Raw genomic sequence first — 16,007 nt, forward strand, 5'->3', positions numbered from 1 at the left:
GGACCACGGATTCACCTGTTCTATATCAAAAGTGCTGCTTCTACTACTACTACTACTACTACTACTACTACTACTACTACTACTACTACTACTATTACTGCAACGATGGTCACTTATTTGTTCAGGAAATCATAAATAAATTGTCACTGTAACGAAGTTCTTAATGGGGCGGGTTGCCGCTGTCGAGCAGGAGTGGTCTGCGACCCCACGCTATGAAGCACGGCGTGAAACATTTGGAAACCCAGCTGTCGTCCCACTCGATCGAGAAGCCCTATCGCTCCCTGATGTACAAAGGACAATTCTCGGGCTTAATAATCAATCCGTGTCCCCCTTTTTAGCGCAATCATTTTATTTATCAGCGTCCCTCTCGCGGGACAATACTGCCGTGCGGCAGGCATTTTACCTCCTCTCATCAGAACATAAAGGGCAAAAGTCATTCTTCTACAAGGCTCCAGTCGGTGCCTCGAGGATTTCCGTGAGCAAAATGCATTTTCATTGTCGAGCACGGCTAACGCTGAAAACTCTTGCCATCGGTGAATAGCTCTGCGGCAGTTTTTCCTCTTTTAGTTCGTATTTCAATTGTTTTCAGGGCAAATCTCCCCGTCAAGCAGTACATATTCCATAATTCAAACGGAGATCTGGTGGGAGGTTTTCTTTTACTTATAGAGAATGGGATTTGTTTTCTTACTGCATGTCCAGGATGAGGAGAAGGGCCGGTAAGCTGCTTCCACTTATCAGCGCTAATTCATCGGGCTCTTGGAAAATCAAAAATCCCCCGAATGAATCAATCTCAGCAGCGATTCCTAATCAAGACCGAAAAATGTCCCCGCGGTGATTTTCGCCAGAAAAAGCTTCTTAATGCTTCAATGCATGCAGATCGAAAAAAAGAACAGAGCGAGTTGTGACGGTGCATAGTTGAAGATATTTGCACAAATATAAGTACAAAGCTAAGGGAAAATTACTAGGCGTCTTCGGGCCAAGTCGCAGCAAATTTCGCTCTGACTTGGTTCTCTAATAAAGTATAATGACGATGAACAAACTTAATTGCCTTGAGTCGGGGTGCTGGTATCTGAACACCCACCCCGTTGGAGGTGTCCTTAGTCATTGAGGCCTTGGATCTTGCCGGCCGTCCTTTCCCTCACCGCAAGTCGTTGTTGCGTGGCCTGTGATGTGGGAGCTGGTCATCATGCTCCATTCTCTGCTCGCCTGAGGTTGGAGTTGGATGTGAGGGTTGCGGATTGCTGGCCCTCCCATACCAGGTGGTACGGGGTGCCTGGTTTGGGGCAGAATTTCCATCCGCCGGGATAGAGGGTGGGATACATGGCAAGAAGAAGGGTGTAATGTGCGTATGAATTAGTTTGAGGTCCCCCGAAAGCGGTGGCTTTGTGTTGGGAGAGCTACGTGCGGGTGGGGGCCTGGGTATTGGTGGAGTTGGTTCTTCCTGTTGTAGGCAAGCATTTCGGTGCACAACGAAAAGAAAAAAAAACGTCGCCCGAACGGGGGCTCGAACCCCGGACCGTTAGGTTAAAAGCCTAACGCTCTACCGACTGAGCTATCCGGGCGGACGGGGGGACTGGTGTTAGCCAGCCCTGGCATGGATAGATAAAAAAAAAAAAAAAAACTAAGGACGAGGAGAAGGAGATATACTTTCATTAGAGCGTTCTCTTCTATTAAAAGTATTTGTCCTCCGCCGCCTTTGTTTTTTTTTTTTTAAGTTACACACGCAGACATCGCCAGTTTTAACACGGTTAGATGAAAGGCCATTGGGAAACGACTGCAGGCTTTGTAGAAAGCCAGAAAATGTACAGCATGTCTTTGTGGATTGCTGGAATGCGGTGTTCTTTGGGATGTCCGCCAACGAACATTACACAAAAGGTCTGCCACTGACACCAGATGGAATGCGTTACCTTAACGTAAAACACAATGGCATGCCATATGATGTTTTTCCCCCTCCTCGGCCTTCACGCCATATGGAGAAACAAAATGGCTGTACGAATCAATGACGTGGACGCGATGCCCGTGTTTAATTATTTCAAGGAAAATGTGTGTAAGCTTAGAGAAGTATACACCGCACAGGGGTGTGATGATGATGTGGTGGTAATCATGAAGGATCCAATTGTGATGAAAGTGCACAAATATTAACTGCATGCTTAAAGCATGGCAGGGTGTTATTAGCACCAACCTAACAGGTTGAACATGTAATGTAACTGTTGTGTTATGCCAAGTTAGGCAATAAAGATAACGGATGAAACAAGGGGGTCTGTTTATAGCTAGGTTGACAGACTGCCGGCTCTGTTCTCGACCAGAGACAATAGATCACTGTTTTGTAGTTTGCAGAGATGCTGTCTTTTTCTGGAAGAAGTGAAGATTGCGCCTTTCTCAATCCGGTTTTTGCCCTTCGGCTATCGTGGTGAGCCGCCCAATGACATGTTTGTGTTCATTGGTTGGTAGCCTGTGGCGATGTCGCTTATGTGATAGGGATGCTGAGCCAGCAAGATCAACAAAGTCGTATTTTTGAGAAACTGAGGTCTTTGTACATAGTGTATATAATTCGCTTGACCAATCACCTCGCTGGTTCCCTCTTTGGAACGCTTGTTTGTGTTTGCCCGAATTTTGATGTATTTGTGCTTTTCCTAGCTTCAGTGTATTATTTTGTTTGCTTCACCATGCAGTCCTCTTTCTGTCACGTCTGAGCCTATTCTCCCACGTAATAAAGGAAAAAAAAAAAGAAGCCCGGATAGCTCAGTCGGTAGAGCGTTAGGCTTTTAACCTAACGGTCCGGGGTTCGAGCCCCCGTTCGGGCGATAGTTTTTTTTTTAATACTATAGTCCTGCTTGGGCCGCTTAAACCAGAAAATTTCGATTCCGTCTATTCTTCGGTTCACCCACCCGACCAATATAAAAGAATAATACATGGAAGTTCATACAGGCAAAACTTTTCCAAACCACTGAACCTGGTACCGCACTGCATATTTGTCAACGTTGTTGGGCTAAAAGAAACCACCAGGCATTCTTGAGGCCAAAAATCAACCCACAACTGGTATAGCAGGCAGTGTTCTTTAATTGAAAGTGAATGAATGCTTTATGTTTAAAATGGCAAGTAAAAATGCGCGTTGAAAATAATATTTTGACCCAACAATACACGAAGAGTTCACGCTTGAGCGTAGAACTGGGGGCGGCATTCCAAGCCCAACTGTAACGAAAGATTTCATCCAGTATAAGGCGCGCGAGCAGTGCAACGCGGGAAAATTGAATTGACCCGAACAAACCTCCACCGTGGTTATCGTTGGAGGAGCGAGACGGGAGGCGAACAGCGTGTGACGTGGACGGTGGAGGCAAAGAGAGGCATTTACCTGGCGGGGCCATACCCCATGGGCGGCACAAGACTGTCGTCTTTCGGCAGCAAAGCGGGCAAACACGTGGCCATTTTTAATTCTTTATTATACGACGAAATACTCGCCTTCTTCGGGAACTAGCGCCGCAAATGCCCAGCTCCCCACCCAGCACCTGCAACAAGGGACCTGCAACAACCTGCAACAACACCTATCTGCCTGTCAGTGGCCAGGCAGAACGTGTATTCGAGCCGAAAACCCTGCGAAGGTGAATGAGTACCGAAGCTATAAACATCGTGGTAAAAAAAAACTGCGGGTAAAAATCTTTGATGAACCACTTATTGTCCTTCCGCAGCCATACGTTCCCAATGGCTTTATTGCCAGTGTGATATACACTGGTCCGCATGCATGCAACTGCATACCGACACATTTTCGGATGGTGTCAAATTTATTTATTTATTTATTTATTTATTTATTTATTTATTTATTTATTTATTTATTTATTTATTTATTTATTTATTTATTTATTTATTTATTTATTTATTATCCCCATTAACGAGAAGGCTCGTAGTAGCCGAAAGGGAGTTAGGGATTATAGGGAGGAGTTGCTGGGTGGCACGTCTTCCTGTTTCGATGCACGCCTTCGTAGTCGATGGGGCCGGCCGGGAGTGACATCGAAAGTCCAATGTCTTACACCAACTTGCACTAACGTCACTGCAGCTGCCATGTTGGGGCACTGCTTGCACTGTGGAAGGCTAGTCTTGGGTTCTTACCTCCGGCAACGGTGAGAAAGCGGAGAAAAGTAAAAGGCTATAGTGACGTCCCATGCAAGCTATACGTATACGAAAAGCGTCATCTACTCCTTTTTCGGTACCGACGCGTGCACATTTAAATCCCCCGTAACGACCACACGGGTATTCTGATCGCAACGAACTCACGCAACGTGTGTAGTCATGAACCTTTCGAAAACACGTCACCACGTGCGGAAAATCTTCAACCTGCGAGGGCAGTACAGATGTCTATACGACCGCACGCGCATTCTGTTCTTTGCTCATTCCGCAACGTCATCCGCGCGAGAATCCACACGCATGACACCCCTCATTTTCTTACACTTACTTTGCCTTTAACTCTGAAGCTTGTTCTACACTCGCTCTCGGGCTGGCTATGCAATCTTGCTGTGATATCGTTCGTTAAGCAACTATATATCTTCACTGAATGCCACGCGCTACTTTTCTGAATGATACAAAGATGCACCTTACAAGCACGGCGGACTATGTACGCTTCCTAAATTTCTATCCCTGGGCACTTCGGCCCAAGCTTGCCAAGCACAAGTGCATTCCCATTAAATCAGCTCAAATAACGCGCAATACAAGGAATACTGTCTTAATCATATAGGCCCTGCCCGCTGAAGTGTTAAACTAACACTTGGTGAATCAAACGGCCTTGCTGTTGCAAAGCGCGTGAATAGTCCAGTGCTTGTTGGGCAGTTGTGTCTCCCTCAGTGCAGAGATGCTCATAACTTCAGGGGCTTCGTTGCTGCTGGTTGGTTCGTCCGCTACTTCATGGTTTACTGGAGTAGAGAAACGCACCCTCTCGCTTTGAATCGTTTCATTATCCCTCTTAATACTGTCCTTTTCCCCGCAGGTCACTTGCGTGCTCAGGTGTGCCGGAACGTTGGGCAGTATCGCGAGGACTGCATCGGGTGTGAGCGCCGGTGTATCTCGCAGGATCCTGACTTATTATACACCGCTGATTGTGGGAACGTAATTCCCAACGATAAAACCATGGCTCATAATGCAGCCCGCAGGCTTCACAATCCAATTCGAGAGCCTTGTCAGACCTGTGGGGCTTCTTTCCCCCTGACCCTTCTACTCAGGGTCGGTTGGTGACAGCCGAGAAGAATTCTGCACATTTTTTTGTTGTCTGTGTACCTGTGCTGCCCCCTGGAGCGTAGACCACTGTGTCTCGATGAGTTCATTGACAGGCACCGCCAACTGTGCGATAAATGAAATAAAAGATTCTTTGGGGACTTAAACCTTTTACGTGCTTTGAAGGTGAAAGCGTGACAATATGAGAGAGAGAGAGAGAAAAAAAAAAGCTCTTTATTAAAGAAGAAAGCCGAGAGGTTGGCCAGGTTTGCCAGAATTCCCTCGCGGAGTAGCATGCATGTTCCTCGGCGGGGGAATGGGTAGGGGATGGTAGAAAATTCCCTATAGATAACAGGGCGGAAGAACGAGGGGAAATAAGTAACAAAAAAAGCACACTTCGTGGAGTTTGTGGGAGCAGTTCGACGAACGTCACAATTTCCGTAGTATGTCAAATCAGTTCAGTGACACCGATCTCGTCTAGGCAGTGAAATAACGCCACTAGTGCTTTGCGTTGAGCTGAAGGGGAGGGCATACGCATTAACAACTTCCTTCGTGCTGCATCGTGTTTGCGTCTCTCCGCTTTTGTTTCTTCCTGTTTCGGCGCGCATTACTCTGACGGGCGCATTGGCCGCCATTCCCACGGCAGCCACTCCACACTGGGAGCTCTCATCCCCCGTGTACCTGTTCTACGCACACGCCGCCACGTTCACATGTCACGCGGCATGCTCCAGGCCAACTCTTGTTCCGCCCTCTGGTAAGGTGCCCAGTTAGTGCAGCGGTAACAAGCTTAGATCTTGCACTGGGGAGCCGTGTAGAGATCCCACACGAACCCAAAGCTATTCTTATATATATTTTTTTCTTTACAGTCACGACAAGTTTGGGACCATTCCTGTTGACGCAGACGAGGGTCATTTTTCGTGTTTGATGAGACATCTGTGGCTTTCTCTTGCATACCATTTTTTTTTTGCGCGTATAACCCGCACGCAAAATGCGAAAATTCCAGTGGCAAAGTAGGGGTGCGAATAATACGCGGGTTTTTTCCTTTAGTGCAGCTTCACGGCAAGCCGCGCTGTGCAGGAAAGCTGCACTGCGCGTTGTGCCGGGAAGATGACCTTGTGTACAACAGTGAATACTGTAAAGGAAAGTTTGACATCCACCTAAATGCAGCCATACGGCTACAAAGGAAAGCTAACAGCTTTCTCTGAAACTTCGTAGTTGAAGAAAAATTCGTCCTGGTCCAGGATTCGAACCCGGGACCACTGCTTAACCGGAGCAGTCGCTCTACCAACTGAGCTAACCAGGAGGCTAGTCGTTAGTAGCGCGAAAGCGAATTGATCAACAACTCGAAGCGAAGGACAGGTGTTAATCGACCAGATTTAGGGGAAACCCCCAAGGTGGAGTAAGTTTCTGTAAAGGAAAGTTTGACATCCACCTAAATGCAGCCATACGGCTACAAAGGAAAGCTAACAGCTTTCTCTGAAACTTCGTAGTTGAAGAAAAATTCGTCCTGGTCCAGGATTCGAACCCGGGACCACTGCTTAACCGGAGCAGTCGCTCTACCAACTGAGCTAACCAGGAGGCTAGTCGTTAGTAGCGCGAAAGCGAATTGATCAACAACTCGAAGCGAAGGACAGGTGTTAATCGACCAGATTTAGGGGAAACCCCCAAGGTGGAGTAAGTTTCTGTAAAGGAAAGTTTGACATCCACCTAAATGCAGCCATACGGCTACAAAGGAAAGCTAACAGCTTTCTCTGAAACTTCGTAGTTGAAGAAAAATTCGTCCTGGTCCAGGATTCGAACCCGGGACCACTGCTTAACCGGAGCAGTCGCTCTACCAACTGAGCTAACCAGGAGGCTAGTCGTTAGTAGCGCGAAAGCGAATTGATCAACAACTCCTGGACCAGGACGAATTTTTCTTCAACTACGAAGTTTCAGAGAAAGCTGTTAGCTTTCCTTTGTAGCCGTATGGCTGCATTTAGGTGGATGTCAAACTTTCCTTTACAGAAACTTACTCCACCTTGGGGGTTTCCCCTAAATCTGGTCGATTAACAGTGAATACTCCCGCTCAAGTGATAGTTCTAGCGAGAGCGGTGACACTGGGTGAATTGCGACTTTCGCCTTGCAGTCAGCGTATCCTACTTGCTCAATATACACTTTTTCTGTGTTGATGTGTTGCTTGAGCAGTAGCTTTGGTGCAGCCTTTCCTGTGTCAAATGTGCACGCAATACGCGAAGATTTTTTTCTTTCTTTTCCGGAGGGCTGAAAGTGGGGCGTGGATAGTTATGCAAGGCGGGGAGGGTGGGTTATACGCACGAAAATACGGTAATTCAAGTTCTGAATAATTAAAGATAGCCGTGTATACTAGCTCGCTTTCGGTGAGACACTCACTGTTTGGAGGCGGCATTTGGTTTCGAAACTGATTTTATTCGCATAAGCGCCAAACGAAGGGGCCACAGAACAAGAACAGCTGGGCAGAAAACGTACGCATACGGCCTCGTCCATGTGAGCAGGAGGTAGTAGCTCAAGGTGTGCGGAGGTGTGGCGGCGGTCGCCAACCCAGAGCTCCTGTGCGGTGGAAGCGAGATCCGAGTTTTCTTTCTGTTAATTTCAGCCTAGTTTTATACCTTATCCGCAAACGCATTCGCATCCCGCCAGCGTGCCGAACGAGCCACCATTTACCATTTAAAGTACAGCCGAGGCGAAATTATTGTGCGTGCCCTGTAGAATGGTTTGCACCCTTGGGGGTCTAAAGCACAGTCTATAGCCAACATCCTTACACCCAAGCAAGAAAAAAGTTTTTTGCCGTTTATAACACCCTTAAATCCTAGTAAAAACACAATACACCCTTTAAAAGGGTGTTCTATCGTGAATCACGCCCTTCTTTCACAGGTGTCTTACTTTGTTCTTTATAAGGTGGTAGGGTGTTATGGACAAAAAAAAAATTCCGCCCGAACGGGGGCTCGAACCCCGGACCGTTAGGTTAAAAGCCTAACGCTCTACCGACTGAGCTATCCGGGCGAACGCATTTGGACAGAAAATGGTTTATTTACATAATAAATGTGCGATGTACAGAGAAAGACACATTACTATACAGGCTGATAAATTTTCTTGCATTGTTGACGACACATTCCAGACTGGCGTGTTTCCCTGTTTAAAGGACATCGTACTCATACAATGTGTAGATCCCATTTACGGGAAAAATTGTAGTTGATCCCTCTTTCATAGGAATCGGTAAAACACGAAAGGGAAAAGTGCCTTCACAGGAGCAGTTGAATGTTAAAGGAACCTCCTTCATGTGCGAAGGGTTCGCGAGCCTGACCTCGCCCGATGAAGTGATGCCGACACACAACAAACAAACAAACAAACAAAAAAATAACAAGTTTATTCCGGGACAACAAAACCAAAAAATTGGCCGCGTATCTGCTCCTTTCGTTGCAAATGACGTCAAAAGACGGTAGTCTTTATCTGCTTTTAAGTAAATGCCTCCCTTCGCTTTACCGCTCACCTCTCATGTTGTTCCTCTTGAGTCGCGCTCCTCCCAAGGTAAAGACGCCAAATGTTTGCTTAAATCATTTTAAATTTTGTGCGTTCTACTGCTCCAAACCGGGTGTCTCGATGCGAACGCTGCCGTACGGCGAAGACGCGCGTTAATCGAGGCGTCCTACTTCAACGTTTATAGAACCGCGTTTCCCTACTCCACGTGCGTTGCAAGCAGAACGTGGAAACTATCTAGTGGAACATTTCGTAACTGTTGCCGGTTGATTTCTTAAAATGGCGCCAGAAGTTATAGTGGCGCGGGCGACAGCAGACGACGGCGGAGTGAATTCTTTTTCTGAAGTTGATGAAGTATTTAATTTCGCAAAAGTCAAGCATGTTTGAATTTTTATAAAGGAACACTGCAAATATCACTTCTGTATTGATTTGTTGTCTCATATTTCCGTAATGTCTTGTTCTTCTACAACAATGTTGACAAGTATGAACATTACACCGGACCAAGAAGGGTAGATTTAGCTGTGACTATATAGGACTATTGCGCAGGCATTCTTTTGCTTTGGCTGGGTGGCTGAATCGAGTCACAGACAGACAGACGGACAGACATACAGACAGACCAAAATTTCTGGGTTTAAGTAGCCCAAGAAAGACTATCGTCTTTAAAACTACATGCACAGAAACAGCAGCTTGAAACACACAACGGTCAGGGAACCACGCGACAGCAGAGGGTGCCTCAATTCAAGCGCGTCTCCGTACACGAAGGCGCTGGCATCGAGGCGCCAACTGTCGGCGCTCGTTGCCGTCATGATGGGCTACCGTCACGACGGCAGCAACATCTGTATGAGTCATAGGGAAGGACATCAGGCGCGTTCGTAGAGCTGCTCACGTCCCGGTTCATAGCGCAGTATGCAGAGCGCCACGTACCTCCCGTTGCGGCGAGAAGCTGGTGGGCTCGAATCCTGGCGCCGCCGCGTCATTGGCACTTTTAAAGACGATAGTCTTTCTTGGGCTACTTAAACCCACAAATTTTGGTCTGTCTGTATGTCTGTCTGTCTGTCCGTCTGTCTGTCTGTAACTCGATTCAGCCACCTGGCCAAAGTAAAATGCTTACTGCGCAATAGTCTTATATACTCACAGCCAAATGTAAACGTCTAAGCCCGGTTTATATGTTTATACTTGTCAACTTTGTTGAACAATAACAAGACATTACGCAAATATAAGACAGGAAATTAGTACACAAGGGATATTTACAGTGTTCTTTTATTAAAAAATTCATGGATGCTTGGTTTTTCGATAGCAAATGATATTCTACATCTACTGCAGAAAACCGCCGCCTCCTGGCGGCATATGAAAAATCACGCGGCAACAGCAACGAAAGGTTCCACTAGCTAGGTTCCACGTTCTGCTTGGAACGCACGTAGAGCACGGCCACGCGGTTCTATAAACCCTGTAGTCGGCCCCTCCATTCACGCGCGTCTCCGCCGTGCTGCAGCGCTGGCATTGAGGAACCCGGCCGGTAGCAGTGGAACGCGGTAAATTCAAATCGCCTTGCGCAAACCTTTAGTGTGCTTACCTTGGGATGAGCGCGACGGTACAGGAACAACATGAGAGGTGAGCGGGAAAGCAAAGGGGGGCATTTCCTTGGCAAATGTCTACAAAGACTATCGTCTTTTGACGACATTTGCAATGAAAGGAGCAGATACGCAGCCAATTTTTTTCTGGTGACGTCACTTCCGTGACGGATATGACGTCAGTGAGATCTTTGTGTACCCGGGAATAAAACACTTTCGCGTTAACAAGGGTGTGAATTATTTTACAGGGTGCGGTCGCTTGCGCCAGACCGACACGTTGGTGGCGATGGTAGCGCCCCCCCCCCCCCTATCGCCTGTACACACTGTAACAACCCTCTCATGGTACGCCACCTGCGTCTCGTTTCACTGCGCCCATTATAATTCACTGCAACCTAGCTGCGCTGCGACAGCATGAAGAAACTCCTAAAAGGCACACAATATGCCAAGGAGGTTAAAAAAAATTGCAATTTTTTTTAACCTCCTTGCAATATGCCAAGCCGCTTTTAACGCGATAGCGTTCCCAGGCTCGCCGAACGATTTCCCCTGGGCACTAGGCGTCCGCAGCTGCCGAGGTCCTCTGCCGTGATTCTCAGACGTTTCGGAAAGGCCCCCGCCCACAGCTGGAACAGTGTGGAAAGGAAACGGCGAACCGGTAAGCTCACTGTCAATGATAGTACGGCGGAGAAGAGGCGATACGTTGATTTCAGCAGTAGGTTCGTTGTCCCTCGGTTGACGCAGACGCGAATGAGTCGCTGTTTTAGATCGAGTGATCCGACGTGTAAAACGGTTGCTGCTAGTCTCGTTCTCTCGAGTGACCCTCAGCGCTTGGGGAGCGTGGATGTTGAATGCAGCAGCTCCGTTCCAAAACGCGCACTTTATAATGAAGTAACGGTATGGCGTCTCACATCTTAAGTCCGAAGCGTATAGATGTCATTTTCAACTTTTTTTTTATGCGTGAGCATTCTAGCGCTACTTCCGTCATGAAGTCATGCCTCCATCCCTAAAATAATCTTTTGAGTCCCTAGGGCATACTGGCGTCCCTGTCGAAACTAAAAAAAAAATACAAACGGCCATAGCGTCTTCCGTATGTTAATATAACTGCTTATATTTCACCTGGAAAAGGTACTCCCTGAAATACGTCCGCGTATTTTGGTTAAGCCTGCTTTAACGGTGCTCAGAGCATAGCAGTCAAACCTCAAACTCTTACACGATTGGACTTTGTAAAGGGGGTTTTCCAATGTGAGTTTGTGTATTGCAGTGAAGCATACTTTTTTTACCAAAAAAAGACACTGGGTTAGAAACTTTCTTCTCGCATCTGCTCACGGCGATGAAAATGTCGTTGAAACACGCTATATACTTCTGCCACCCCTGCCGCGTAAATGAATCTCCTGTCTCACCCGCCCACCTCTCGCGCTGTTCCCCTCCTGTCTCAGTTCACGAGTTGGCGGTTTGTGGAGTTCAACTTTTTCGCTTTCGCACTGGTACACCATCTGTTGGGGCAAATGTTGTGACTCTGTGCTCCAGCCACGAGTACGAGGATCGGGCGTGGGCGCCAGCCTTGTTTGTATTTCATGGCTAAAACATTGTTTTCAAGACATTTCTTTTTACTTTTCGTTTGCAGAAATCGAGCACGCATCTACTTTTAATTAAAAGAACACTGCGAACACCAGTTATGTATTGAGGTTCTCCCTCAAGTGAGCCTAATATTATCTCTCTTTTTTTGCTGAAGAATGTTGAAAAATATGGAGCATATTTCTATATTTATTATATTGAAATATTTTTACTGTGGAAATGTCTCATTCAAGAATTAATTTTATCTTTTGGCCGGGCGGCTCGATCGAGGGACAGACAGACAAGATAGAGGAAAGGGCGAACCAATAATTTTTCGCGTGAAGTAGCCCACCCCCCTCCCCCAAAATTCACGCATCTCCATGAAGTGAATCATGACGAGTGGGCGAAGCACTGAGGAACGTTCTTCCCGTAAATCACCCATGGCATTGCCCACTCGCGCATGTAAATGAGTGACAACGCGTGTGTACAGTTTTTTTTTTTTTTCAATTCCAATGCAATCGAATCCGATAAAATGCAATTTAGTTCAATCCAATACAATCCAATGCTCCTCGCGCATGCGCAACACTGTGTACACAGACGCCAAGCCCCGGACAAAGCGAGGTCCTAAGGTTCTCCGCCCCTAATAAACTGTCGTCTTTAAAACAGCGTTGAAGAGAGACGAGGTAAAAGCAGAACAGAAACACAAAATAAAGAGAAAGATTCTTCCTCGAGCGGTGGCGTGGAAGCACAACAAAACTCCCGGGGAAGGTCTCACGGCCGTAAATAAGTCTCGTAAGAAAGCCTAGCCGGGCTCTGTCTAAGGGCGACGGATGGAGCCAGAGAGCTTGCGAAATATCGAATAAATCCTCGCACGAGTTTTAGTTTTTCTTTTAGATTTTCCAGAAGAAGGAGGAGGGAAAACAGCCTTTTTTGCTGCTTTGACTAAGCTTTACGATAGTGTTTTCCCGTTTGTTTCATGTTCGCGAATTGTTACGGTTTCTTTTCTCAGTCGCTGTCGCCGTGGAATAATTTTAAGAATGAGTTCGCTGCGGGAATACACATACGGCCTTGGCCAAGGGCTCCCGGCATAAAGAGGGCAGCTGAGGAAGCGTTTGTACGTTTCCTTCTCGTTGTAGTGCTAGCTGGCAGCACCGAAATTGCTGCGTTCATGGTGTACTGCGTAGTTGATGTTCGCCGATGATGATGATTAGGATTATGACAATGATGATGATGCATACACTTTACTGAGAGAGAGAGAGAGAGAGAGAGAGAGAGAGAGAGAGAGAGAGAGAGAGAGGAGAGAGAGAGAGAGAGAGAGAGAGAGAGAGAGAGAGAGAGAGAGAGAGAGAGAATGTTTAGCGTGAGGATTTAGGGCGTTTTTGTACGAGTGATTCCCTTTCCACAGGAATCTATGTGCCGTCATAGCATCGACTGGTCGCCCGGTGAGCAGAATATGACTTTGGGTGCTGGTGCTAGGGCACCGAAAAAAAAAGTGTCGACGCCGGACCGCCACGCGTGTTACATGCCCCATGTTCTCGTAGGAGATTGGCCGAGAGTTCATGTATTGGTAATAGGTTAAATGCCCATTAATTAAACAGTCGTTGCACAGAAATTCTCAGTATACCTCAGTATGGTTGTCCCAGATTGTTCTGAAATATTCTTGTGAACATAAACTGCCATGTCTCAGCAGACCTCATTACAAGCATCGATAGAACTAGGAGTCGTCGCAAAAAGCGAAAGGTCAAAGCATTGGATGTGCCAGACATAAGGATTCGGCTGCAGGGCATGGAATAACTGCTAAAAGGACAACGTGATAAGATACGCAAGCCCTTGGCGGTGACGCTATCAGTTGAACGACCTTCGGCGGATCTCGCCCCGCGCACCATGTAGGCTGCGTATTCGAAGAGACCACCAAACAATTAATGACTGTTGCTTCACACCACGAAGCCCGGAAGTTTCTCGCAGCTCGATGCAACACCATCCGCTGTCATCGCATGCACCCCCGGCGGTCACACTTATGTTTATCGAAGAAATTTGGCACGCTTTCCCCTAGGCCACCAGCCCGGAGAACAAACCTACAAAGCGCGCTTTTCAAATAAGAAAAACTCCGGTTATCATAGAGGCAGATTTCAAATTAGCGGGCTCCAGGGCCCCCCGCTGCGATTTCCGCTTTGAGGGTTCTCATCCGCACAGGCGAGCGTGTTGCGTACACGCGCGGTGGACATGCGTTGTGTGGCAACAGCGTGAGATGATCGATCGTCGTTCTCAATGAATTCGAGGCAGTAGGTCCTGCACTCTCGTAGCCTGGAGACAAACAAGACGCGCTTCCTCCTGGGTCCCTCGCAATACACTGCGTGATTTATAACCACACGCCGGACGGCTTCGAGTAGCGCACGGGTCATACAAGTCGGAATACCCGTTCGGACAACGTGCGAGCAAGCCGTTAGCACACTATCGCTGTTTGCATCTGAAGGTCGGCTGGATCTCTTACAGCTGGTGTGTACGAGCGCCTATGCATATGGAACGCGGAGGAACAAGTGAGAAATTGTGGCCGCGCGCACGGGTCATTCTGGAATTCCTTTTTGTGTCATTAAATGATCATGACGCAAGCTTCCGCTGCCGAGTAGTGAGTGAAAAAACCTGGACACTGAGGGACCTCATCCGCGTTTGGTAGGAAGGAGGCGAATATATATTTACTTAGTATCAGCGCTAAAAAAAAATGCCGGGCCATCTCCACTAACGTGAAACCTGCAGGGAAGGGGTGAAGCAGGCAGTGTATAAATGTATTCTTGGCCCTTGGCGTTTTTGCCTACGGAGATAAAACCTTTGGGGTAGAGCTATGCAGCTTTGCTGTAAAAGTCTCTTGTTTTGAAGTACGAAGCTCTCCAGTGCGAGGAGTTAACGAGTGTCCCGTTGTTTTTTTAGTACACGTTACGTTTTAGCGCGGATCGTAAGCGAGTTTCCCGGTGTTTTACTAACGTGACTTCATGAGAGGACGATTACGACGACGACGGGGCACGCCAACAGCCCCAGCCCCTAAGGGGCTTCACCCCTAAGATGACTGTCTAAATTAGGCCTTCGTCAAAGTTTCGACCGTTCATTATTAAAGTGAGACCCTTGGATGTCTCAACAAGCGCGAAAAGTGACCGTCGCCGTCATCGGCGGTGTCAGCACAAATGGTATCGAAATGGACGCCTCTATAAATACAAAAGAAATATATAAAATACATGTCGGTCATTGTGGGATTTGAACCCGAGTCTTCCGAACAGGACGTCAGTGTTTCCACTGCGCTTACTCGACACCTTCCTGGAGGGGGAACAAGAATTATAGCCTGGTGCGTGCGCTGTGATCGGTGAACGTGACCGCCCGTGAGTAGAACGTGACCGCCCGTGAGTCATTATTGCTCTGCTGTGTTTTGTTACCCGCAAATTTGTGCAGTATGATCCGCAAAGCTTCAATTTTGTAACCCCTTCACTAAATTCCCTGCAAAGGGGCCTGTAAGGTATTTTAAATAAGCTGTAATATTATATCAGCATTCATTAAAGGCCTATGTATTGTTCCTTTCGACGCGGCTTCTAATGCAAGACATTTAATTATGTTCCTGCATGTGAGTAACTTTCTATTTGCATAGCTGAAGTGCAGTAACCTTGCTGCGCATTTGCAAGACCGAAGTGGGAAGTGTCACATGTGTTGCACTTATAATAGACGAGCACCAAAATCGCAGTTATAGACATGTCTGGAGTTTGTCCCGTGCTCCCTGAAAAAAAATCGTCCTGGAGCACTTCGATGTTTGGATTCTTTTTATATCCAGATAAACTGCTGCCGGTGGTGTTTATATATAATATACGTATTTCGATGTGAGCTTTAAATTTCTCACTTTATTTTGCCTCATGAATCCGACACCATATTTTAATTTAAAAAATGAAACGTAACGTTAATGTAACGACACGTTCCAATCTTCGATGTGGAGCTGGAACGCGTTCCTTTCGCAATAAAGGAACTTGTAACGGGAACTCGTTTCAAAATTGGGAAGAAGCGAGGAACGAGCTTTCGTTCCTATTTTAGAGGAATGTGTACAACAAGGCTGGACCAGACCATAGCTCTAGGCGACCGAAATCGTAAAGTTGCGGGCGCGGTTACTGGTATCTGTGACGGGGGCCACGGGACCGGGGCGCTGGGACGTGAGCGACATGA

General features: G+C 47.1%; 3 non-coding genes across 3 annotated transcripts; 1 reads left to right on the top strand and 2 right to left on the bottom strand.

The window, feature by feature from the left end:
• Positions 1-1,489: 1,489 nt before the first annotated feature.
• Trnak-uuu (transfer RNA lysine (anticodon UUU)) lies at positions 1,490-1,562 on the bottom strand. The gene has a single exon. It is a non-coding gene; the product is annotated as a tRNA-Lys (tRNA).
• Positions 1,563-2,731: 1,169 nt separating this feature from the next.
• On the top strand, positions 2,732-2,804 carry Trnak-uuu (transfer RNA lysine (anticodon UUU)). Its single transcript has one exon. It is a non-coding gene; the product is annotated as a tRNA-Lys (tRNA).
• Positions 2,805-8,144: 5,340 nt separating this feature from the next.
• Trnak-uuu (transfer RNA lysine (anticodon UUU)) lies at positions 8,145-8,217 on the bottom strand. The gene has a single exon. It is a non-coding gene; the product is annotated as a tRNA-Lys (tRNA).
• Between the last annotated feature and the right edge of the window lie 7,790 nt (positions 8,218-16,007).

The sequence above is a fragment of the Haemaphysalis longicornis genome, unplaced genomic scaffold (assembly GCF_048455015.1).
Source record: "Haemaphysalis longicornis isolate Haplotype H1 unplaced genomic scaffold, Haemaphysalis longicornis Haplotype H1 scaffold_8, whole genome shotgun sequence".
Taxonomy (NCBI): Eukaryota; Metazoa; Arthropoda; class Arachnida; order Ixodida; family Ixodidae; genus Haemaphysalis; species Haemaphysalis longicornis.